At 38.6% G+C, this 25,721-nt stretch overlaps 1 protein-coding gene across 1 annotated transcript in view; it reads left to right on the forward strand.

Moving 5' to 3' along the window:
* The first annotated feature begins 2,863 nt into the window (after window positions 1-2,863).
* LOC133658357 (inositol-trisphosphate 3-kinase A-like) overlaps window positions 2,864-25,721 on the forward strand; it is a 78,010-nt gene continuing 55,152 nt past the window's right edge. Inside the window, exon 1 of the mRNA XM_062060278.1 lies at window positions 2,864-3,058. The gene's annotated coding sequence lies outside the window, so the exon portion shown is untranslated. The remainder of the gene's footprint in view (window positions 3,059-25,721) is intronic.

Genomic DNA, 25,721 nt, shown 5'->3' on the forward strand with positions numbered 1-25,721 from the left:
ATCCTTGCTTCCTGGGGAAGATGTTCCCTGGCAAGCAATGGGTACTCCAGTACTTGTACCCGGAGGCTGGTCAGGTCCAATCGCAGCTGCGGCAGACTTTTTCCTAGCTCCATAACTGCAAATGAAAATGAGCAAATTAAGCACAAGTGAGCTTGGGATATAATTGCTTTCTCTAGTCTTATCCTCTATAACAGGGGTCGGGAACCTTTTTGGCTGAGAGAGCCATGAGAGCCATGAAAGCCAAATATTTTAAAATGTATTTTCGTGAGAGCCATATAATATTCTTTAACTCTGAATACAACTAAGTGCGTGCATTTTTAAGTAAGACCAACATTTTTAGAGTACAATAAGTCTCTTTTTCTTTTTAATAACATTGTTATTCTGAAGGTAACCAATAATAAATTAAATACTTCTTACCATTAATGCTGCATGGTTTCGTTTCTCCAGTCAATTTTTCTGTCACTAGGAATAAACAAAGCACAACATTACTTATTAGTGGTCTGTCTCCTAGCACAGTGGTTCTCAACCTTTTTTCAGTAATGTACCCCCTGTGAAAATGTTTTTAATTCAAGTACCCCCTAATCAGAGCAAAGCATTTTTGGTTGAAAAATAGAGATAAAGAAGTAAAATACAGCACTATGTCATCAGTTTCTGATTTATTAAATTGTATAACAGTGCAAAATATTGCTCATTTGTTGTGGTCTTTCTTGAACTATTTGGAAAAAAAGATATAAAAATAACTAAAAATTTGTTGAAAAATAAACAAGTGATTCAATTATAAATAAAGATTTTTACACACAGAAGTAATCATCAACTTAAAGTGCCCTCTTTGGGGATTGTAATAGAGATCCATCTGGATTCATGAATTTAATTCTAAACATTTCTTCACAAAAAAAGAAATCTTTAACATCAATATTTATGGAACATGTCCACAAAAAATCTAGCTGTCAACACTGAATATTGCATTGTAATGAATGGAATAGCCTACTTGATTTGATGTTCAGTTTATGAACTTACATTCATATTTTGTTGAAGTATTATTCAATAAATATATTTATAAAGGATTTTTGAATTGTTGCTATTTTTAGAATATTTAAAAAAAAATCTCAATGTACCCCTTGGCATACCTTCAAGTACCCCCAGGGGTACACATACCCCCATTTGAGAACCACTGTCCTAGCATATTGTAATATATTTACATTTACACATAAGCGACTTTACATTTACCTTAGCACTGCGTTCAGTGACTCAAAGAGGTTCTCTGCTGTGCCAATGTTGCACACTGGCATGTGCAGAAATTTCGTCACCACCTCCTCAGTTTTCGGATCGCAAACCCTGGCCAATATCACAAACTCCTTAAAAAAATATATATATATATAAATATATTTAGAAAGCAATTTTCACAGCATCCACAACATTACTTTGTATGTTTCTGTTAAGACTCTTAACAGAAACATACACATTGTATACTGGATAAAAGATACAGAATATATGATACACTGATATAAAAATAGTACACATCTAAAAAAAAGTGTTCTCACTTCATGTAATTAGTGTACCACGTTGCCAAATGTCTAATAGGGAAAGACACAATTAAAGGTCGCTTAATTGTAAGGTTATAGATAGCTTATTCAGCCATGAAAATGATGTGTGTGTGTGACAATCATTGGTACTTTAACTTTAACTTAAATCATCATCATCATTTCTTTTTATTCCTTTCATGAAAATGCATATATACAAGCCATATACAGTTGACACTTTCATTGTTTTTTGTTTCTTATACATTTCCATGATCAGAAAGGAGCAGATGGAAGAATACTATTCTTATATTTATCTGCCCCCTTTTTAACACAAATTATTTTAGATTACTTTATCACTGTTCCCTCCACCAACACCCGAACTCCAAAATACTTAAAATGTTCTTTTAAGCATTTTCAAAATGACACGTCCAATCAAAATCAAAAATCAGTTTAAAATAATTCTAGTTGTCTCTTTTTGTAACTCTTTTTAAATTCAAAGATATTCTTGCAACTTTTTAAGCCTTTGCCTAGAGAATTCCATGCTTTAAATAACAGCCTTAACAGAAACATACACATTGTAAACTGGATACAAGGTACAGAATATATGATACACTGGTATAAAAATAGTATACATAAAAAAAAAGAATTACAATATATGAATCAATCACATGTTGGTTTTCATTAGGCAATAACACAGGAATTAATTTAGGATAACTGTTGCAGCCGTTTGCTCACACAGTTGATTTATGTTGTTTTATTTAGCGTTTTTTTTTTATTATCCTGCAACTGTTTGTTTTGTGAATTTGCAGCATTTCCTGTTGCATTTTTTATTTACAGTATTTTTGTGTTTTTTCGGTTTGGGATCATTCTGTACATTCTGACTTTAGATCTAATATGCTCAGAAAAAAAGTATTATGTACCCATTTTTGTTGTGTATTTTTTATTATTTCATTTATAGAATGGCAAATAAAAATGAGCTGTCGGCAGCAAACGGACGCCCCTGGTCATGTAGCTGTTTTTATTTTTTGTTTGTAATTTTCAAACAGCATAACATATATATATATTATTTGAGTTCAATGATAGCTAGCTAAAAAAAAAAAGAACTACAATAAGTCAAAAACTACTTGACATTTTTACTGCACTTTAGTGGGCACCTAAAGGCAACACACGTGACAGGAAATGGAAACATTAGCCCATTTGCTAGTTTCGTTATGTCGCCACAGCGTAGAACTACTTTAAAGTTTTTCATCTGATACTCTTCATTTGCGGAAGTCCTTACTCCACATTTAGTGTTAAAAGGTGTTTTAGCTACCATACGGACTAATGTTAGGGAATTCATTTTAAGCTAGCTGTGCCCGTCATACCACAAAGGCTGAAGTTGTCAAGCTGCTCTCTGAGTGTTGTTGACGTTTCCTCTTCCGCACTAACCGCATTCAGTGTGGTACTAATACTAGTCGGCACCAGTACTGCACGCTTTCCACGACATCAACTTTTTTTTAAAGCTGATACAATAATTACACCAGGACAAAAACTGCCAGGTACGGTTGCTCATATTTTTTTTTTAAATCATTTATTGTTGCCCTAGGACTGCTATTTTTACTGATCTGTATACTTCAATGTGCTGTACTTTAATACAGAACTTGTTTTTACTAGGATCTGGGCTGTATTGTGTGTCTCCAACCTTTTTTCTTTTAAGAGCTACTTTTACAAAAAAAATAATCTCATTTTTGTAACCTTTATTTCCATGTCTTATGTCTACCCAAACAAAAAGAGAATATGCTTGTTTTGCCAGAGCCTTACAAACTGTTGGCACATTATGCATTAAAACCTTTTATTCATCTACATCTTTTATTTTTTTTAAGTATGCATTTCTTTATAGTGCATCTTTTTTTTAAATCAGTATAGATAGGTCAAAAATAAATTATTTTGTGTTTTATTTATATGACTAGCAACATTTAAAATGTAAATTTTTTAGACATAAACAAACTTTAATGATCCACAAGGGAAATTGTTCCACACAGTAGCTCAGTTACAAAGGCTGGAAAGTGTAAGGATGGAAAGGATAATGCAGGTATAAAGTAGACTAAAAATGTAGTAGCAATATAAAATATAACATATATGTAATATTTAAATATTATATACACTACCGTTCAAAAGTTTGGAGTCACCCAAACAATTTTGTGGAATAGCCTTAATTTCTAAGAACAAGAATAGACTGTCGAGTTTCAGAGGAAAGTTCTCTTTTTCTGGCCATTTTGAGCGTTTAATTGACCCCACAAATGTGATGCTCCAGAAACTCAATCTGCTCAAAGGAAGGTCAATTTTGTAGCTTCTGTAATGAGCTAAACTGTTTTCAGATGTGTGAACATGATTGCACAAGGGTTTTCTAATCATCAATTAGCCTTCTGAGCCAATGAGCAAACACATTGTACCATTAGAACACTGGAGTGATATTGCTGGAAATGGGCCTCTATACACGTATGTAGATATTGCACCAAAACTCAGACATTTGCAGCTAGAATAGTCATTTACCACATTAGCAATGTATAGAGTGTATGTGGGCTCTGTACCGAGGATGTCGTTGTGGCTTGTACAGCCCTTTGAGACACTTGTGATTTAGGGCTATATAAATAAACATTGATTGATTGATAGAGTGTATTTCTTTAAAGTTAAGACTAGTTTAAAGTTATCTTCATTGAAAAGTACAGTGCTTTTCCTTCAAAAATAAGGACATTTCAATGTGACCCCAAACTTTTGAACAGTAGTGTATACATTATAGGATATATACTGATATATTATATTATTATATTATATTTTTATATAATATATATATATATATATATATATATATATATATATATATATATATATATATATATATAGGGCAGCACGTTATAAGAGGGGTTAGTGCGTCTGCCTCACAATACGAAGGTCCTGGGTTTGATCCTGCGCTCGGGATCTTTCTGTGTGGAGTTTGCATGTTCTCCCCGTGACTGTGTGGGTTCCCTTCGGGTACTCCGGCTTCCTCCCTCCTCCAAAGACATGCACCTGGGGATAGGTTGATTGGCAACACTAAATGGTCCCTAGTGTGTGAATGTTGTCTGTCTATCTGTGTTGGCCCTGTGATGAGATGGCGACTTGTCCAGGGTGTACCCCGCCTTCCGCCCGATTGTAGCTGAGATAGGCTCCAGCACCCCCCACCACCCCGAAAGGGACAAGCGGTACAAAATGGATGGATGGATGGATATACAATATATAACAATTAACATGTACAATATAAAGTTGAAAAAAAAGTTAAAGTACCAATGATAGTCACACACACACTGGGTGTGGTGAAATTATTCTCTGCATTTGACCCATTCCCTTGTTCCACCCCCTGGGAGGTGAGGGGAGCAATGAGCAGCAGCGGTAGCTGCGCCTGGGAATCTTTTTTGGTGATTTAACCCCTAATTCCAACCCTTGATGCTGAGTGCCTAGCAGGGAGGTAATGGCTCCCACTTCTATAGTCTTTGTTATGACTCGGCCGGGGTTTGAACTCACGACCTACCGATCTCAGGGCGGACACTCTAACCACTAGGCCACTGTGCAGGTATTACAGTATATGTAACAGCTGCAGCATAAAGTGGAGAGTAGATCCAGCAGAAAATATACATTATAAAGAAAGAGAGGTAGCTAACATGTCAGGTGTCAGGTAATAGACAGATATCATCTATTGCTGTATGGCCAGTGTTGTATACAGCTGGATGGAGTGTGTAATGAAGGAGTTCTTATATCCAACACTGTGGGAACCAAGCTGAAGGAGCCTGTTGGAGTATTTAGGAAGCAGATCTACATTCTAAGAGTGCAATCATTGTCTTTATGCTAGTTTGTGGTAATGTGTAATTAATTAAGTCTGATTTGAAGTGTTATAAAAATGCTGAGAGTTTAAGCAAATATTTTTGGACTCTTTGGTGAGCTACTCAAAGTCCTCTGGCGAGCTACCGGTAACTCACGAGCTACTGGTTGGAGACCCCCGCTTTACAGTATATGAGTGTTACTTTAAAATGTACCATTTACAGCTATACCTAATGATATATACTATAAGAACTAGATCAGTGTTTTTCAACCACTGTGCCGCGGCACACTAGTGTACAGTGAGATATTGTTTGGTGTGCCGTGGGAAATGATGCAATTTCACCTAATATTTTTTGCAAACCAGTAATTATAATCCGCAAACAATGTGCCGTTGTTGAGTTTCTGTACGGTCTGGAGATCAGCACAGTAACCGTGTAATACTCTTCCGTACCCGTAGGTGGCAGCAGGTAGCTCATTGTTTTGTAAGTCTACTTTGAGACAAGAGAATTAATGATGGTTATCGTTTGAAGTCATTTCGAACAATTGCATCAGGTATTTGATGAGAACGACTTTATATTGCCAATATAGGCTATTGAGTTTCGTTTTTAACATTTTCTGCTGGTGGTGTCTGTCATGTATTGGTTACTCGGGTCACAGGACCATACTGGAACCATTGTAAGGGGAATTTAAGGGCGGGGGACACAGGATATGATGACACGTGTTGTGTGTTGGACACCTGGAAGTGGAAAAAGTAAGAGCGGGAATAAAAGACAGAAAAAGACAATAAGCTTTCTTTTGGTGTATTATTAAGCTTAGATTGCTAATAAGTGACAAGTTTGGTACACAACAATAGCGACGATGATGGGATAGTGTCTCCCTGGATTTTTTCAATGAAAAAAATGTGCCTTGGCTCAAAAAAGGTTGAACAACACTGAACTAGATGATAGCATGCAGCAGTGTTGGCGCTAAGAATTTTCAAAATGACCCCATCAAGTCATAAAAATGCTGAGAGTTTAAGCAAATATTTTTTTACTTTTTGGTGAGCTACTCAAAGTCATCTGGCGAGCTACAAAGTCATCTGGCGAGGTACTGGTAACTCACGGGCTACTGGTTGGAGACCCCCGCTTTACAGTATATGAGTGTTACTTTAAATTTTTTCCATTTACAGTTATATCTAATGATATATACTATAATAACTAGATGATAGCATGCAGAATATCAATATCTATATCAAGATGATACATTATATCTTTAGATTATTGTCCTGTTTGTATGAATATAAATCATCCTCAAACTGTATTAATGGTTTTGTGTATTTTACATTAAAGCACATCACGTGTTTACATTTTCAAAATAAGAAGAAGCACACATTATTCTTCTAATTGGCAAATGTTAGAGTGCATCATCAGTCATTTACTCTTTTTCTTATAAAAACAATCCTTAAAAAAGTAATTGTTCAGCATTCGAAACAAACCCCATTCAGTCAGTCAACTTACTCTGAGTCATTTACGTGTCATATTTTTTTGAACATGGATTGCATAACAATGTGCATGCATGTGTGTCACTTGCAATGAGCACTTTTTTCCATTGTTGTCTTTGCTGTCTTGCTTTCGCCATACTAGCATTCCTTCCTGACAGCTGAGTGTAGCAGAACAGTACATGGCAGAGATAAAAAAAACAAGCTATCTGGCTCTTCAAGGATGCCTTTGAAATTGATGAAATGAAACTTCAGCCTACGTACAGTCCGTATGAACATGTGATGTGTCCGAGTAAGGAATGTATTCTGTTTACTGGGAAAAAAATAAAAACAGAGGTGTATGAGGAGAGAAAAGTTATCATTTTACTAGAATGAAGTTGTATTTTGCAAAATAATAATAATAATAATAATACCTGGGATTTATATAGCGCTTTTCTAAGTACCCAAAGTCGCTTTACATGTTAAAAACCCATCATTCATTCACACCTGGTGGTGGTAAGCTACTTTCGTAGCCACAGCTGCCCTGGGGTAGACTGACGGAAGCGTGGCTGCCAATTTGCGCCTACAGCCCCTCCGACCACCACCTATCATTCATTCAACATTCATTCACCGGTGTGAGCGGCACCGGGGGCAAGGGTGAAGTGTCCTGCCCAAGGACACAACGGCATGGTAAGAGGCGGGGAGCGAACCTGCAACCCTCAGGTTTCTGACACGGGCGCTCTGCCCACTACGCCATGCCGCCCCTGTGTTGGACGTATACTAGAATATGGTAGTAATCTTACAAGAATGATGCTAATGAATTAGAAGTAAGTCACACTATTGTAAGACTAGAATGCTATGTGTTATGATAGATAGATAGATAGATAGATAGTACTTTATTGATTCCTTCAGGAGAGTTCCCTCAGGAAAATTAAAATTCCAGCAGCAGTGTACAGAATTGAGATCGAATTTAAAAAAAAGTAAATAATGGGGGTATAAATGGAAACAAAATAGAAAAATATTACAATAGAATAGAAACAAAAAGCATCAATGAGAATACAAATATAACAGTAAAATAAGAATATAACAAGAGAAACTAGGCATTAGTGACCATGTTATGAAAACGTATTACACTGTTATTGTTTTGCATCCCCCGTCATTCTAGTACCCCCCCTCCCCCCCAGAGAGGAGTTGTACAGTCTATTGGCGTGTGGGACAAAGGAGTTTTTTAGTCTATTAGTCCTGCACTTGGGATGAAGCAGTCTAGCACTGAACAGGCTCCTCTGGCTACTGACAACGGTATGCAGAGGGTGACTGGCATCATCCAGGATGCTCACTAGTTTTTCCACAGTCCTCTTCTCTGCCACCGTCGCCAGTGAGTCCAGTTTTAGTCCGATCGTAGAACCGGCCCGCCTGATCAGTTTCTCCAGTCTGGAGCTGTCCTTCTTAGATATACTGCCCCCCCAGCACACTACGATGTAGTACAGAACACTGGCAACCACAGACTGGTAGTACATCCACAATAGTTTTTTACAGGCGTTGAAGGAGTGCAGCCTCCTCAGGAAGTACAGCCTGCTCTGTCCTTTCCTGTACAAGTGGTCCGTGTTAACAGTCCAGTCCAGCTTGTTGTCCACCCACACCCCGAGGTACTTGAATGAGTCCACGGTCTGTACCTCGACTCCCTCGATCACAATAGGTTGTGACCTTGGACTCGACCTCCCAAAGTCAATGACCAGCTCCTTGGTCTTTGAAGGGTTGAGCTGCAAGAGGTTCCTGTGGCACCAGACAACAAAGTCCCTCACCAGCCTCCGAAAACTCCTCCTCTCTGCCGTCCCTGATGCACCCGACGATGGCTGTGTCATCCGCGTACTTCTGGATGTGACAGCTCTGAGTTGTAGCAGAAGTCAGCGGTGTACAGGGTGAAGAGAAGAGGGGCCAGCACCGTTCCCTGGGGTGCTCCGGTGCTGCTGATCACAGTGTCAGATGTGATGTCCTTCAGTCTGACGTACTGTGGCCTATGGGTGAGATAGTCTGAAATCCAGGCAACCAGGCAGGGATCCACTCGCATTCTGTCCAGCTTGTCCTGGAGTAGGCGGGGCTGGATAGTATTAAAGGCACTCGAGAAGTCCAGGAACAGGATCCTCACAGCGCCATTTCCCTTATCCAGGTGTGAGTGGGCTCGGTGCAGCAGGTAAAGGATAGCATCCTCCACACCAACGCCTGCCTGGTACGCAAACTGCAGGCTGTCCTGGGCATGTTGCACCTGTGGTCTGAGGAGGCTGAGAAAGAGCCGCTCCATTGTCTTCATTATATGAGAGGTGAGCGCCACTGGTCTGTAGTCGTTCAACTCACTGGGGCAGTTCTTTTTGGGAACTGGAACAATGAACGACGTCTTCCAGAGGGTGGGCACTCTCCCCAGCTGCAGGCTGAGGTTGAAGATCCGCTGGAGTGGTTCACCCAGTTCTGCAGCACAGGTCTTCAGGAGTCGGGGGCACACCTTGTCTGGGCCTGCTGCTTTCCTAGGCTGTAAGATGGTCTGCAGAGATGACTAATGTCTGCGTAGAGGTGGTGGAGGGGGGTGTTGCCATGGCTGGGGGGGAGGTGCGTTGAGGGGAAAGTGGGTGGCTGCAATGGGGAGTGAGGGGTGGAGAGGACACGGGCTGGTTGAACCGGTTGAAGAAGTTATTCATCTCATTGGCCCTCTCTATTGTCCCCCCAACAGCTCTGGTCTTTGCCTTGTGGCCTGTGATGGTTTTCACACCTTCCCAGACCTCCCTCATGTTGTTCTGCTGCAGCTTCTGCTCCAGCTTCTTCCTGTAGCTGTCCTTAGCTTCCCTCACGTGTTGTTTCACCTCCCGCTGTGCTGCTCTCATTGCCTCCTGTCTCCACTCCTGAAGGCAGCTTTCTTCTTGTTGAGGACAGCTTTAACCTCTTGTGTTACCCAGGGTTTGTTATTAGGGTAGCACCGAACAGTCTTAGCAGGGCAGATCACGTCCACACAGAAGTTGAGGTAATCCGTGAGACAGTGAGTCAGCCCATCAATGTCCTCACCCTGTGGAAGCAGCACGTCCCAGTCTGTGGTGTTGTAGCATTCCCTGAGGGCATCTTCCTTTTCCCACATGCTTTAGTGTCTCTGTCAGCTCTCACTGCGGTGAATCCCTGCAGGTCCACGTTAGCATCCGGTACCAGGTGGTTTAGCCACGTTTCCGTGAAGATAAACAGGCTGCTCTCTCGATATGCACGCTGGCTTTTTAGTCCATGAAGCTCGTCGATCTTGTTTGGCAGCGAGTTCACATTCCCCATGATGACGGAAGGAATGGATGGTTTGTAGCACCGTCAATTTTCCTCTCGCTTAGCCTTTAGCTTAGCCCCCGCTTTGCAGCCCCGAGGATTCTTCCTCAGCTCCACTGGAATGGAGTGTCGGATACCAGTACGCCCCGATGTTTTCAGAGTGAGCAGCTCCTCTCTCGCATAAGTAAGAAAGCTGGCTCTTGGTCTTTTAAAACTGCCAAAAGTATCCATTGGATATGTACAGGGATTCACTGTCTTCAAGGAAAACATAAAAAAGATAAAAGACAAAAGATAAAAGATAAAATAAAAGTTTATAACATCTAATAAATAATAATAATAATTAAAGATAAAGATAAAATAAGTTTAAAAGATCTAGAACTACAGAGCTACTGGAGATGCAGCCGCCTTCCACAGCGCAAGCAGATCAAAAGGCTGCAGCTAACGATTATTTTTCTATCGATTAATCTATAGATTATTTTTTTCGATTAATCGGTTAATCTATAGATTATTTTTTTCGATTAATCTATAGATTATTTTTCATTTTACCGATTATTTTTTATTCAAAATGAAGATGAAAAAATAAATGTAGGCCAGTTTTTTCAAAAGGCATGGCTTTTATTTACAAAAAAAAAGAAGTATGGCCACTCAGTCAACATTGACAACAACATGACTAAATATTCTGTAACAATGTAAACATTTAAAACTTTTAACCTTTAACAAAATTAAAAGTAGCTTATTTGCTTTTTAATGTGCAAATATAAAAGTCAACATCCAGTGCAAATCTTAATATTCTGCAATAGTATAAGCATTTCAAAAGTAAAAGTATTGCTTATTTTGCTTTAAAATGTGCAAAAATAAAGATAAACATCCAATACAAAAAAGTGTAAAACGAAATATTCTGTAACAACAGTGTAAACATTTCAACAAAAGTGAAGGTATTGCTTATTTGCTAAACTGTGCAAAAATAAAGATAAACATCCAATACAAAAAAGTGCCATTCTAAATATTCTGGAGCACTGTAAACATTAAGTATTGCTTTTAAAATGTGCAAAATAAACATCCAGTCCAACACAGTACACAATAACCAATTCTACTCATTCCAGTGAGTGACTAACAGTTGTAATGAAGAAAGGTTAGCATGTCTACATGCTCTGGTTCTTTTCTTGTTTACAATATTCCCAGCAGCTGAAAATAGGCGCTCAGAAGGGGTCGATGTGGCTGGAACTGAGAGGTAATTAGCCTTCACCTCAAGCCAGGACTGCGAGTGAGCTGAGCTGCAGTTTACGTTTCTAGAAGGTGAACGGGCTCATAGTGATGTTACTAGTAGTTGACTGGGAGGTGTTTTTTATCATTTGGGGAGAGTCCGCTGCCTGATGCTCACCTGCTAAACACCTATCTGCTAGTGTTGTGTCGTTCGCGAACGATTCGTTCGAAAGAACGAATCTTTTGAGTGAACGTACTGAACCGAATCACTTCATGAACTGATTCGTTCCTTTCTCAGTTCAGTTGAGCTCCGCCGCGAACATGCCGGTATGAGTGGAACTGGCGCATTCTGTGACTCACTGAACCCTCGACGTCGGCGAACGACACAGCCAATGAGAGGGCGGGGGGAGGGACTGAGCGAACGATTCGTTCACCGCGGATTAACGACATGAATCACTCAGTGAACGTCAACGCTCTCGCTCTCTGCTCTGCTTGTCCCAATGCCGCGAGTGATTCTCCCCCCGTCGCGGTGATATGTTTCATGCCATTGGCATCCGTTCTCCATTCATTCTCCAAGCTAACGGCTAATGTTGACTCAAGCCACATGAAAACAAACACACGTCCCCATTATCTCAACACATAAAGTTAAAGAAAATCCGTGCAGGCTGAGCAGAAGCGACGCGAGGAGGAGGGGCGGAGGGTAACGTGTAGGGCAGGCTGTTTTGAGAAGATTTAAAATTAAAATAATAACTAATGTATGTACACATACATAGGCTATTATTTACACAGTTATTGTAACAAAAATACATTTCTCCTTGGGGATCAATTCTGATTCATATTATTATTATTATTATTATTATCCATTCTACTGCAACTGTTGTTGTTGTTGTTGTTGTTTAGTAGCTATCATCATCATTATAATAATGCTGATTTGCAATTAAACTGTACTGCTGCTGCAGAAGTGATTCGGTACACGTACTGAACTGCGGCCACAGTGTGGCGTTGTCAGTCACTGATTCTAGTGATTCGTACTGTCAAAAGAACTGCAGAAGAGATTCGGTACACGTACTGAACTGGCCACCGTGTGGCGTTGTCAGTCACTGATTCTAGTGATTCGTACTGTGAAAAGAACTGCAGAAGTGATTCGGTACACGTAATGAACTGCGGCCACAGTGTGGCGTTGTCAGTCACTGATTCTAGTGATTCGTACAGTCAAAAGAACTGCCGATCCCATGAAAACAAGCCACATGAAAACAAAATGAGAGTAGACTAGTAGAGGAGACAGAAAGAAGGGGCGAGGGGTAAAGTGTAAGCAGGCTGTTTTGAGAAGATTTAAAATAAAAATAATAACTAATGTATGTACACATACATAGGCTATTATTTACACAGTTATTGTAACAAAAATACATTTCTCCTTGGGGATAAATTCTGATTCATATTATTATTATTATTATTATCCCTTCTACTGCAACTGTTGTTGTTGTTAGATTAACGCGAGTCCCTACGCAGTTTGCGAATGTCTGCACAGTACTGTCTGTACTACGCACGCCCCCCCCCCCCAATTTTGTTGGGGGGGGGGGGGGTGATTCGGTGAACAAATTTTTTGAACTAATCAATTTAAGGAACTGATTCTAGTGATTCAGTACAGTCAAAAGAACTGCCGATCCCATCACTACTATCTGCTCGACGCTGAAGCGCTGACTACATGCGCTCTGAATACGCACTGCTGATTGGCTGGTAACGCTCTGAATACGCACTGCTGATTGGCTGATAATGCTTCGTGTGTACCAATCAGATGGTTGTGTGGGTGGGACAATGCTGCATGCTGAGACAGAGGCAGAAGGAGCGAAGCAGCTTGTTAAGACTTTAGCAGCTAAAGTTAGCTTTAGCTTAGAAACTCGTTCGGTACACCCCCGTACCGAACCGAAAGCCCCGTACCGAAACGGTTCAATACAAAACATGTACCGTTACACCCCTAGCAGATACAAATGACACATTCATGTTTTTGTGTAATGATGACAAAGTATGCTAACGCGGACGATTGACTAGTTGATGGTTTTCTTTTCAAATGTTCGTTCATAGCCGTTGTGCTGCTATGATAGGCCATTTCCGCTCGACACAGTGTGCATAGAACAACATTATTAGGCTGTGTATTGAAATACTTCCACACTTTTGACGACTTTTGGCGTGATTTTTCCCCCTCGCTCGCACCACTCGCATCGTCTGCTTTGATCGTCTGCTTTGCGCTTCGCCATGACGGTAGTGTGACGTAAATATGCGACGCGTCGACGCACAAAAACGGCGTCGACGTATTTACGTAACTGATGACGTCGACAAAGTCGACGCGTCGTTTCAGCCTTATTATGATGTAAAGGGGGGGTGGTTTTAATCAATGAAAGGGCATTTTATGACTTTTCTTAATTTGATTACATGCTATAGTATAATTTTATTGCATGTTTTTGTATCTCTTTAATTTAGGTAACCAGGGACTGCAGATGGAAATTAGCTATTTAGTTATAATCTGGTGCAGAACATATCTGTCTTTGAGCTTAATGTCTCTGTGCTTTGTCCCTTCAATAAAGACTTAACTAAACTAAACTTTTATTGTCATCGCACAGGTGTGCAACAAAACAAAGAAAAATGTAAAATGAACACTAATCTGATCGTAGTCATAACAAGACAATACTTGATTGAACAAGACAAACCAGAAAAAAAAACATAACATAAAAACAGGATAGTTGTATTGTACCAGTACAGACCCGCAGGAAGATGATAAGAAAAAAATGTCTGTACGCTGGAAGTAGGGTGTAACAGTACACAAAAATTTCGGTTCGGTACGTACCTCGGTTTAGAGGTTCATTTTCGGTACAGTAAGAAAACAACAAAATATAAATGTTTTGGTTATTTATTTACCAAATTTGTAAACAATGGCATAACATACATATACACACAGGGTCCATTGCCAGGGTTAATGTGGTCAACATATATAAAATAAAAACTAAATAAGATAAGGCTCAGAATGGTTTCTTAACAAAACCTTACAATGGCATAACATACATATACACACAGGGTCCATTGCCAGGGTTAATGTGGTCAACATATATAAAATAAAAACTAAATAAGATAAGGCTCAGAATGGTTTCTTAACAAAACCTTTCTTCATATAAAGTGCTTTTTTTGATTGATTGATTGAGACTTTTATTAGTAGATTGCACAGTACAGTACATATTCCGTACAATTGACCACTAAATGGTAACACCCCAATAAGTTTTTCAACTTGTTTAAGTCAGGGTCCACGTTAATCAACATTAAACTGCCTCAAGTTGTTGCTCAGATTAAATAAAATGACAAAACTTTTTTTCTACATATAAACAGTGCAACATTAAACAGTTTCAAGTCAACTCATCATGCTTAATTTATTACAGCATTTGGGAAGCCTGTAGTTGATTTTTATTATGTAAATGTTTTTTTAATCAAATAGTGGACTTGAAGTGGGTGTGGCATGGATGATTGTTTGGCGCCCAATAAAAGACTTGATGGAGGATTCTTCAAAAGCAAGGTTTCAGTCAGCAGATGTTAAAGTAGCATAAATCTACTGGAGCCTATTTAGGGCTATATAAATAAACATTGATTGATTGATTGATTGATTGATTGATTGATTGATTGATGTGATAGCAGGGACCCTGCCATTCAAAACTAGGCTGCTCCATTACTAATGATTAATGTAACTATAGCTGAAAAAATAGTACAATAGCAATAGGAGAGACTATTCATCCCTGAACACCATTCATTTAACATAATGTCGTTTTTTGCTGCTTCAACACAGCTCAATCAACACAGAAAAAGGTAAAGTGAAATAACAGACAGACAGGACTTTGCTGTCCGTAACACACACACACACACACACACACACACACACACACACACACACACACCGCAAAATGAACTAACGTTACGCTAAAAGTGAATTAGCCTTCACCTCAAGCCAGGACTGCGAGCGAGCTGAGCTGCAGTTTATGTTTCTAGAATGTCAACGGGCTCATAGTGATGTTACTAGTAGTTGACTGGGAGGTGTTTATTATAATTTGGGGAGAGTCCGCTGCCTGATGCGTACCTGCTAAACACCTATCTGCTCGACGCTGGAGCACTGACACCATGCGCTCTGAATACGCACTGCTGATTGGCTGTTACCGCTCTGTGTGTAACCAATCAGATGGTTGTGTGGGTGGGACAATGCTGGGTGCTGCTAGGCACTGACAGAGACAGAGGCAGTACGAAGCGGAGCAGCTTGTTAAGACTTAAGCTTATCCGGCTACTTAATATGTTCGTGTAGAAACTCGTTCGGTACACCTCCGAACCGAACCGAAACCCCCGTACCAAAACGGTTCAATACAAATACACGTACCGTTACACCCCTAGCTGGAAGTGAACATTAATGAAGTTGCAGTATCATATTCATAAAGAGTTTTTAGGAGAATACTGTTGTAATATGGGAAAAGGGAATAAGGTTGTAATTTCAGTTATATAATAGTCATTTTATTCTATTAAAGTCCTAATATAATGAAAAAAGTCCTAATGTTATGTAATACAATTTTTTATTGACAAGAATAAAGAAGTCATAATTTATTATTATGACAGTATATTGTACATTTAGAAAGAAGAAGACAAAAAAGGAAAGAAAGAAAACCACTGTGTACACAGTAATGTTAAAAACAATTGAGTTACAATAATAAAGTCCCAATTTTACTAGGTGAAAGTCATTATATTAGGGGGGAAATCATAATTGCTGGGTTTCATATGACGTCGCGTCTGATTTTTTTCTTCTTCGTGGCTTAATTCACATGATGGTAGAATTAAAACAAATTAGAGTTTGAGCAGGAAATGCCGTTTTGCTGTTTTGTTCTTGGGTGTTCATATACAGGTATATAGAGGTACTTTCGGAAACAAGCTTTTATAGACACCCGAAAGAAGTCGTTCATGAAGGTATGTAATAAAAGCAGGAAAAAGGAAAAGTGCTGAAAAAGAAATGGCTCTTAAAATGATCACTTTCATCATTTTGTGGAATACAATCGCACCGTGCTCATGTCACACTGATCTCTTTGTAACATTTTGGTTTGAACATTTGATTTGTTTGAGATTATTTCTGTGTTTCTCTATCATATTAGTAGTGTTTTTGAGCAGAACTAAAGGTAAAGGAAGGACAATAGATGGCATGAGTTTGTGATCTTTTGTAGTCACTATGCCTAAATATAACTACAAAGACCTGATTGTGCAAATAAACTAACGTCATGTTAAGTCCTAGCTAGAGATGTCCGATAATGGCTTTTTTACCGATATCCGATATTCCGATATTGTCCAACTCTTAATTACAGATACCAACCGATACCGATATATACAGTCGTGAAATTAACACATTATTATGCCTAATTTTTATATTATATTGTAGCGGCCCGGAAGAGTTAGTACTGCAAGGGATTCTGGGTATTTGTTCTGTTGTGTTTATGTTGTGTTACGGTGCGGATGTTCTCCCGAAATGTCATTCTTGTTTGGTGTGGGTTCACTGTGTGGCTGTCATGTCAGTGTGATCATGTTTTGTTTTAGTCATGTTCGGTTTTGTTTTTGGACTCTTTGTGCACTTTTGTTTGTTTTGTCACCATAGCAACCCATTAATTTTTACATGTCATGTCACGCACCTGTTTCACGTTTCGAGTCACGCACCTGTTTTCACTGATCATGTCACTATTTAAGCCTGTCTGTTTCTGTTGTTCGTCCTGGTGACATTCTCTATCTATCCATCCATGCTACCCATGATATTCCTGCCACCATAGTTCCATGCCAAGTAAGTTTTGTTTATTAATGCCACAGTTAGTGTTTTTGTTCATAGTTTTTGCCTTTTGTGCAAGTTTTGTTTCATTAGCCAAGTTTTTGTACTTCCGCCTTGTGCGCGCTTTTTGTTTATTCCTTTTTGTAGTCATTATTAAATCATGTACCCACCTTCACGCCACGTATGGTCCAAATCATTTGCACCACGGGAGAACAAATCACGGCAAAGTCCAAGCCTTGACAGTGGCGCATATTTGTAACAGTGTTAAAGTTGTTTATATGGTCACCCTCAGTGTGACCTGTATGGCTGTTGACCAAGTATGCCTTGCATTAATTCGTGAGAACAGCCGGTAGATATTATGTGACTCGGATGGCACGCACGCAAAGGAAATGCCTTTAAGGTTTATTGGCACTCTGTACCTCTCCCTACGTCCGTGTACACAGCGGCGTTTTAAAACGTCATACATTTTACTTTTAGAAACCGATACCGATAATTTCCGATATTACATTTAAGAGCATTTATCGTCCGATAATATCGGCAGCCCGATATTATCGGACATCCCTAGTCCTAGCAATAAATATTGTAATTGTTGGTCCACTCCACTGTATTTTTGTTGTCGAAACTCAAGTGGAGGAGTTCAAGTACCTCGGAGTCTTGTTCACGAGTGAGGGAAGAGTGGATCGTGAGATCGACAGGCGGATCGGTGCGGCGTCTTCAGTAATGCGGACGCTGTATCGGTCTGTTGTGGTGAAGAAGGAGCTGAGCCGCAAGGCAAAGCTCTCAATCTACCGGTCAATCTACGTTCCCATCCTCACCTATGGTCATGAGCTTTGGGTTATGACCGAAAGGACAAGATCACAGGTACAAGCGGCCGAAATGAGTTTCCTCCGCCGGGTGGCGGGTCTCTCCCTTAGAGATAGGGTGAGAAGCTCTGTCATCCGGGAGGAGCTCAAAGTAAAGCCACTGCTCCTCCACATCGAGAGGAGCCAGATGAGGTGGTTCGGGCATCTGGTCAGGATGCCACCCGAACGCCTCCCTAGGGAGGTGTTTAGGGCACGTCTGACCGGTAAGAGGCCACGGGGAAAACCCAGGACACGTTGGGAAGACTATGTCTCCCGGTTGGCCTGGGAACGCCTCAGGATCCCCCGGGAAGAGCTGGACGAAGTGGCTGGGGAGAGGGAAGTCTGGGCTTCCCTGCTTAGGCTGCTGCCCCCGCGACCCAACCTCGGATAAGCGGAGGAAGATGGATGGATGGATGGATGGAAACTAAAAGCTTAGTTGTTGTGCAGAATCAATTATATGGTATAAAGTTTAAAGTAAAAATATTTCTAAAATTTACTGGTATAATAAGAATATTACTAAAAAGTCAATACGATGTTTTTGTTCAAGTGAAGTTGCTATAATGAATAAAAGATTTGTATTTTCTCAGAATTAAGATGCGCATTTACGACAATAAATCCTAAATCAGAGGTGTTATAGAAAAAGTAATAATGTCTTGTGGTAAAGTTGGAATTTTACGATTATAAAGTCAAAATATGTTTTTTTTTTAATATAGAAGTGGGGGGTGTGGTGTCTTGCTGGGGGGTAAACAATATATGCTTTATCAGTATCATGATTCAAACCCTGCTTCGAAAAGCTGTGCACTGCAAAATGTGCTCTTTATAGCCATTAATCATGACTTCCTCATTTTTATTTATTAAAAAATAATCAACACAAAATGTTTTATTCATTTTTGTTTTGTAGATTAAAAAATGTGCTCCTGAGTTAATGTTGCTGATCAATTTTTAATTCATTATTATTTATTGAGTCTATTTATTTTTATATTTCAGTATCAAATGGCCCAAGTCGGTCACAAAATGTTTATAGTTTAAATAATTATTTTGTTTTTGGTTTAATTTGAGGCACACATTAAATCTTTTATGTTACATACTAAAAAAGTAATGTTAATAACGTTATTCTTAATTGTAAGTTAATCTATATATTTTTTGTCTTTTTTGTTTTCTCCAACTTTAACAACAATACAGTGTTTTGCAGGGGTGTACAGTACTTACAACAATGTTATAGACAAGTGATACTCGGGGGGCGCAAAATGTTTTCTTCTTCTTTCTTCTTCTTCTTAAAAATCACAATTTTACAAGAATAGAACAATTACATTACTAAAGAAGTCTTGTTAAACTCTAATGAAAATAGTTGTATTGTAATATCAATGATGAATGTATAATATAAAACTAAAGCTGCAATATCATGATCAAAAATGTAAAGCGTTAAGAAGATGTTGTCCTATTAGACCTAAACAAATAGGTAATAGTACTCTCATAATGCTCATTTTGACATTCAGTTGTTAAAATTTGACTTCTTTTTCATATACAGTGGTTTACTTTTTATCCTTTTTTTATTCATTGTGACACTGCACGTTGATTTCCTGTTTCTGTTCTGAGCTACAATGTACTATCAGGTGACTACTATTTTACATTACACTGGAGATGTTAGTGTACGTAAGTGTTAGGATTATAGTTAACGTGACTATGAGTTGATAATCCAGTTTTCTTTGAGCCATGTATAAAAGAAATACGTAAAGTAGCTAATTGCTGCTGCTTTAATGTAAATTACCATTAATTGCAGGCGCGCCTATTGTGATTCATTGAAATACTTCTTTATTTCCTGTAGCCTATTGAAGACAGAAAAGACAGTTTAGAAAAAGTGATGTTAACAGGAAAATTAGAGAGAACGAAAGCTCCAGGTCAACAACTGGAGAGCCCCGATAATCGATGTCTGCAAACAGGCCTAAAACTCCATGACGATGAGCCTTTTATTTAAATCTAGAATCAACCCATTGTCTTTTTATTTAGGTATTTCCTTATTAACTGACCTACAAGGCAAATCCAGCCCTTAAATAACATTAAACCTGAGTTTAGTTCAGAACTTTTGGAGTAGAGGACTAAAAAGAGCAAAAAAGGGCTGTCATATACAGCCTTTTGGACTAACCAAAATTTTAAAAGTAGGTCCTTGGAAAACAGCCAGTCAATCCTGTCACATAGAGGGCTTTTGACTCGTTTTGTAAGCATGTATTCAAAACATCAGAGCACTATTATAATACAACCCCTACGTTGAATGTAGAAAGTGCTATACAAGTAAACTCCCACTTGCCATTCAAAACCCATTTATCTGCTTTTTTCCTACAAAATTTAACAACTGAATGAAAATCATTCAAGACTGGTGATTCCATAATTTCCCAAGGGTTGTATGTCTGGGATCCATGTTGATGTCTCCTCGGATTCAGGCACACAGGGGAGAAAAACAAGCGTATTGGAGGCAAGAATTCAAGTGAAAACTGCAAACATTTTGTTCTTGCCTGTGAAAAATCGTTCCAATAAGAGTTTTGTAAAACGTTATTACAGAGTTCCTAAGATAGTCCATTATAAAGAGAAAAAAGTTCTTGAAACAACAACAAAAAACGCCAATAAATGTGGCTGCTGGTTAACCTATTACTCTCGTCAAATGAACACAAGTAGACAACACAATCAAATTTGTAATAAAACCTATTTATTGATTTATCTACTTTTTTATTCTTAATACAGTATACTTACACATGAGCGGTGTTGTTTAAGAAACTTCAACATGGTATGAATGTGTGTAATGTGTTGTAGAACGCATGATGCTAAATACAGCAGCACATTGGCTTACTAGTGCCCCACTTTCTGACTTTTGTTTTTTTTAGATAAAAGCCATCTCTCTGCTATATGTTTGCTTTTAATTGTGAGCAAAAGTTTTACAAAACCCAAAAGCAGTGAAGTTGTCACGTTGTGTAAATGGTAAATAAAAAGAGAATACAATGATTTGCAAATCCTTTCCAAATTATATTCAATTGAATAGACTGCAAAGACAAGATATTTAACGTTCGATCTGGAAAACATTATTTTTTGTAAATATTAGCTCATTTGGAATTTGATGCCTGCAACATGTTTAAAAAAAAAAGCTGGCACAAGTGGCAAAAAAGAGTGAGAAAGTTGAGGAATGCTCATCAAAGACTTATTTGGAACATCCCACAGGTGAACAGACTAATTGGGAACAGGTGGGTGCCATGATTGGGTATAAAAGCAGCTTCCAAGAAATGCTCAGTCATTCACAAACAAGGATGGGGCGAGGGTCACAACTTTGTCCACAAATGCCTGAGCAAATTGTTTAAGAACAACATTTCTCAACCAGCTATTGCAAGGAATTTTGGGATTCACCATCTACGCTCCGTAATATCATCAAAAGGTTCAGAGAATCTGGAGAAATCACTGCACGAAAGCCATGATATTACACACCTTCAGGGGCAATGGACCCTCCTGAACCGCCTTCGCACAGGGGTTGGTTGCTTCAAAGCGTCCATGAAGAAGTGGGGCCTAACAGACAGTGCAGAGTAGGAGTGCGGGGAGCCTAAGCAGACTGCCGACCACATCATCACCACCTGTCCCCGGCATAGACCACATTCAGAGGAGGGCCTCTTCCAAGTGGGACCTGAGACGAGGGAGTGGCTACACGACACGAAGATGGACATATGAAGACGATACACGAAAGAAGAAGATGCACCTTCGATCCCTCAGGCGGTAATGCATCAAAAAGCGACATCAGTGTGTAAAGGATATCCCCACATGGGCTCAGGAACACTTCAGAAAACCACTGTCAGTAACTACAGTTGGTCGCTACATTTGTAAGTGCAACTTAAAACTCTACTATGCAAAGCCAAGGCCATTTATCAACAACACCCAGAAACGCCGCCGGCTTCGCTGGGCCCGAGCTCATCTAAGATGGACTGATGCAAAGTGTAAAAGTGTTCTGTGGTCTGACGAGTGCACATTTCAAATTGTTTTTGGAAACTGTGGACGTCGTGTCCTCCGGAACAAAGAGGAAAAGAACCATCCGGACTGTTCTAGGCGCAAAGTTCAAAAGCCAGCATCTAAAGTTAAAGTACCAATGATTGTCACACACACACTAGGTGTGGTGAAATGTGTCCTCTGCATTTGACCCATCCCCTTGTTCCACCCCCTGGGAGGTGAGGAGAGCAGTGAGCAGCAGCGGTGGCCGTGCCTGGGAATCATTTTTGGTGATTTAACCACCAATTCCAACCCTTGATGCTGAGTGCCAAGCAGGGAGGTAATGGCTCCCATTTTATAGTCTTTGGTATGACTCGGCCGGGGTTTGAACTCACAACCTACCCATCTCAGGGCGGAAACTCTAACTCTAGCCTACTAGGAAATAAGTTTCCTAGTGGCCTACTAGGAAATAAGTGGGTGTATTACCTGCCTAGTGGCAGGTAATACACAGGTATGAGTACCCAAGGCATGGGTAACTTACACATCTGTGAAGGCACCATTAAGGCTGAAAGGTACATACAGGTTTTGGAGCAACATATTTTGCCATCTAAGCAACGTTATTTGCTTATTTCAGCAAGACAATGCCAAGCCACATGTTACAACAGCGTGGCTTCATAGTAAAAGAGTGTGGGTACTAGACTGGCCTGTCTGTAGTCCATACCTGTCTCCCATTGAAAATATGTAGCGCATTATGAAGCCTAAAATACCACAACGGAGACCCCGGACTGTTGAACAACTTAAGCTGTACATCAAGCAAGAATGGGAAAGAATTCCACCTGAAAAGCTTCAAAAATGTGTCTCCTCAGTTCCCAAACGTTTACTGAGTGTTGTTGAAAGGAAAGGCCATGTAACACAGTGGTAAAAATGCCCTTGTGACAACTTTTTTTCAATGTGTTGCTGCCATTAAATTTAAGTTAATAGATAGATAGTACTTTATTGATGCCTTCAGGAGAGTTCCCTCAGGAAAATTAAAAATTATTATTTGCAAAAAAGTTTGAACATTAAATATCTTGTCTTTCCAGTCTATTGAATTGAATATGAGATGAAAATTATTTGCTAATCATTGTATTCTGTTTTTATTTACCATTTAAACAACATGCTAACTTCACTGGTTTTGGGTCTTGTACAATGATAGCTAATTATGATGGTAATTTACGTCATTATGTACTAAAAGTCGTAAGAGGGCGGGATATAATGTTTAAAACACATTGGAAAGTTGGCGTCTTCCAGGCATGAAGGTTGCAAACAGTCCCTTTAATGCAACAACAATCTTTCAATGCGTTTTTGTTTGTTTGTTGTCCATCCATCCATCCATTTCCTACCGCTTGTCCCTTTTGGGATCACGGGGGGTGCTGGAGCCTATCTCAGCTGCATTCAGGCGGAAAGCTGAGTACACCCTGGAGAAGTCGCCACATCATCACAGGGCCACACATATAGACAGACAACATTCACACTGTTGTAACAATTTATTTTCCTTTATGATGACTATCTTAGGAAGTCCAAAGTAACTTTTACCAACATCACCCTTGGAACACTTTCCAAAGGCGAGAACTGAGCATGTCCGCAGCATTTTCAGTCTGCTTTCCATTGACTTAAAAAAAATTAAAAAATAAAATAAAAAGTGAAGTTAAATTATATCTGGCTTATATACTCACCTCCTAAAGCTTTATAATACACTGACACCAGCGCAGCCAGTGCTAAATAAACAGTAGCTATGTTGAATGTTTGCCCCCCAAATCAAATCTGAAAGTGCACCTATCGGTCACGTGCTTGCAACCCAGCAATAGAATATATTTTTTATTATTGTTTTTGCTGTCATTGACGGATCTTTGACTTATGTTTTAACAGTGTATCACTAAAACCATTAGAGCGCTACTGTCACAAAAACTTTGACTAGCATTTTTTGCAGTAGACTCCTAAAACCATTAGAGCGCTTCTGTCATAGGGAGCCGGGGTTTCTTGACCTTTTTGACCTCAGGGCCTAACTTTTCCACTACATAGGGGCCCGGGACCCACTCAAATATCAACACTGAATTAGTAATCGTACTCAATAATTATATTATCTAATCTACTTAAAGGGGAACTGCACTTTCTGAGGAATTTTGCCTATCATTCACAATCTTATGTAAGACAGAACAAATATGATTTTTTTTTTTTTATACATTCTAAATATTAAATAAATGCAATCAAAAATCTGCTTACAATGGAGCATATGGGAATCGCTTTATTCTGCCTATAAAAGCCCTTAAAAACATCCAAACACTTTCCATTATTGTTTTATATACATGATGCAAGTATCTATGTAATGTAGTAATGGACATTTATAATAACATTTAATATTTATGTATTTTGATCATTTTAAGAATTAATTTCATCCTGACGTTCGCTTTTTTCCCCCACTACATCACTGATTTCTACTCAATGCAGACTTCATGAGAGTCAACAAACATAATACAAATTATTATATATTATAATAATGTGTATATATAATTTACATTATATATACACATTATTATAGTATATAATAATACAAATAAAAACAAAATGCAACACGAAACGACACAGGAAGTCCTTCATACCGACAGCCATCAGACTGTATAATGCATATGTTCCCTTTGACTGTACATGTACTGTAAATGTATAATGTATTTATTAGGGGTGTGGGAAAAATCGAATTGAATTCGAATCGCGATTCCCATGTTGTGCGATTCAGAATCGCTTCTCATTTTTAAAAAATCTATTTTTTCATTTCATTTTATTGTTATTTTTTTTAAATTAATCAATCCAACAAAACAATACACAGCAATACCATAACAAAGCAATCCAATTCCAAAACCAAACCCGACCCAGCAACACTCAGAACTGCAATAAACAGAGCAATTGAGAGGAGACACAAACTCGACACAGAACAAACCAAAAGTAGTGAAACAAAAATGAATATTATCAACAACAGTATCAATATTAGTTACAATTTCAACGTAGCAGTGATTAAAAATCCCTCATTGACATTATCATTAGACATTTATAAAATAAAAATAAAAAAGAAACAATAGTGTCACAGTGGCTTACACTCATAAGCTTGACAACACACTGTGTCCAATATTTTCACAAAGATAAAATAAGTCATATTTTTGGTTCATTTAATAGTTAAAACAAATTTACATTATTGCAATCAGTTGATAAAACATTGTCCTTTACAATTATAAAAGCTTTTTACAAAAATCTACTACTCTGCTTGCATGTCAGCAGACTGGGGTAGATCCTGCTGAAATCCTATGTATTGAATGAATAGAGAATCATTTTGAATCGGGAAAAAGTCGTTTTTGAATCGAGAATCGTGTTGAATTAAAAAAAATCGATTTTGAATCGAATCATGACCCAAGAATCGATATTGAATCGAATCGTGGGACATTCAAAGATTCACAGCCCTAGTATTTATATTATACACATGTGAATAATGCTGTATAATAGACTGTATTATGTTATTCACATGTGAATAATGCTGTATCATAGACTGTATTTATATTATTCACATGTGAATAATGCTGTGTAAGAGATTGTATTTATATTATTCACATGTGAATAATGCTGTATAATAGACTATATTTATATCATTCACATGTGAATAATGCTGTATAATAGACTGTATTTATATTATTCACTTGTGAATAATGCTGTATAATAGACTGTATTTATATTATTCACATGTAAAAAAAATACATAAGTGTTTATTG

The sequence above is a fragment of the Entelurus aequoreus genome, linkage group LG10 (genome assembly GCF_033978785.1).
Source record: "Entelurus aequoreus isolate RoL-2023_Sb linkage group LG10, RoL_Eaeq_v1.1, whole genome shotgun sequence".
NCBI classification, from domain to species: Eukaryota; Metazoa; Chordata; class Actinopteri; order Syngnathiformes; family Syngnathidae; genus Entelurus; species Entelurus aequoreus.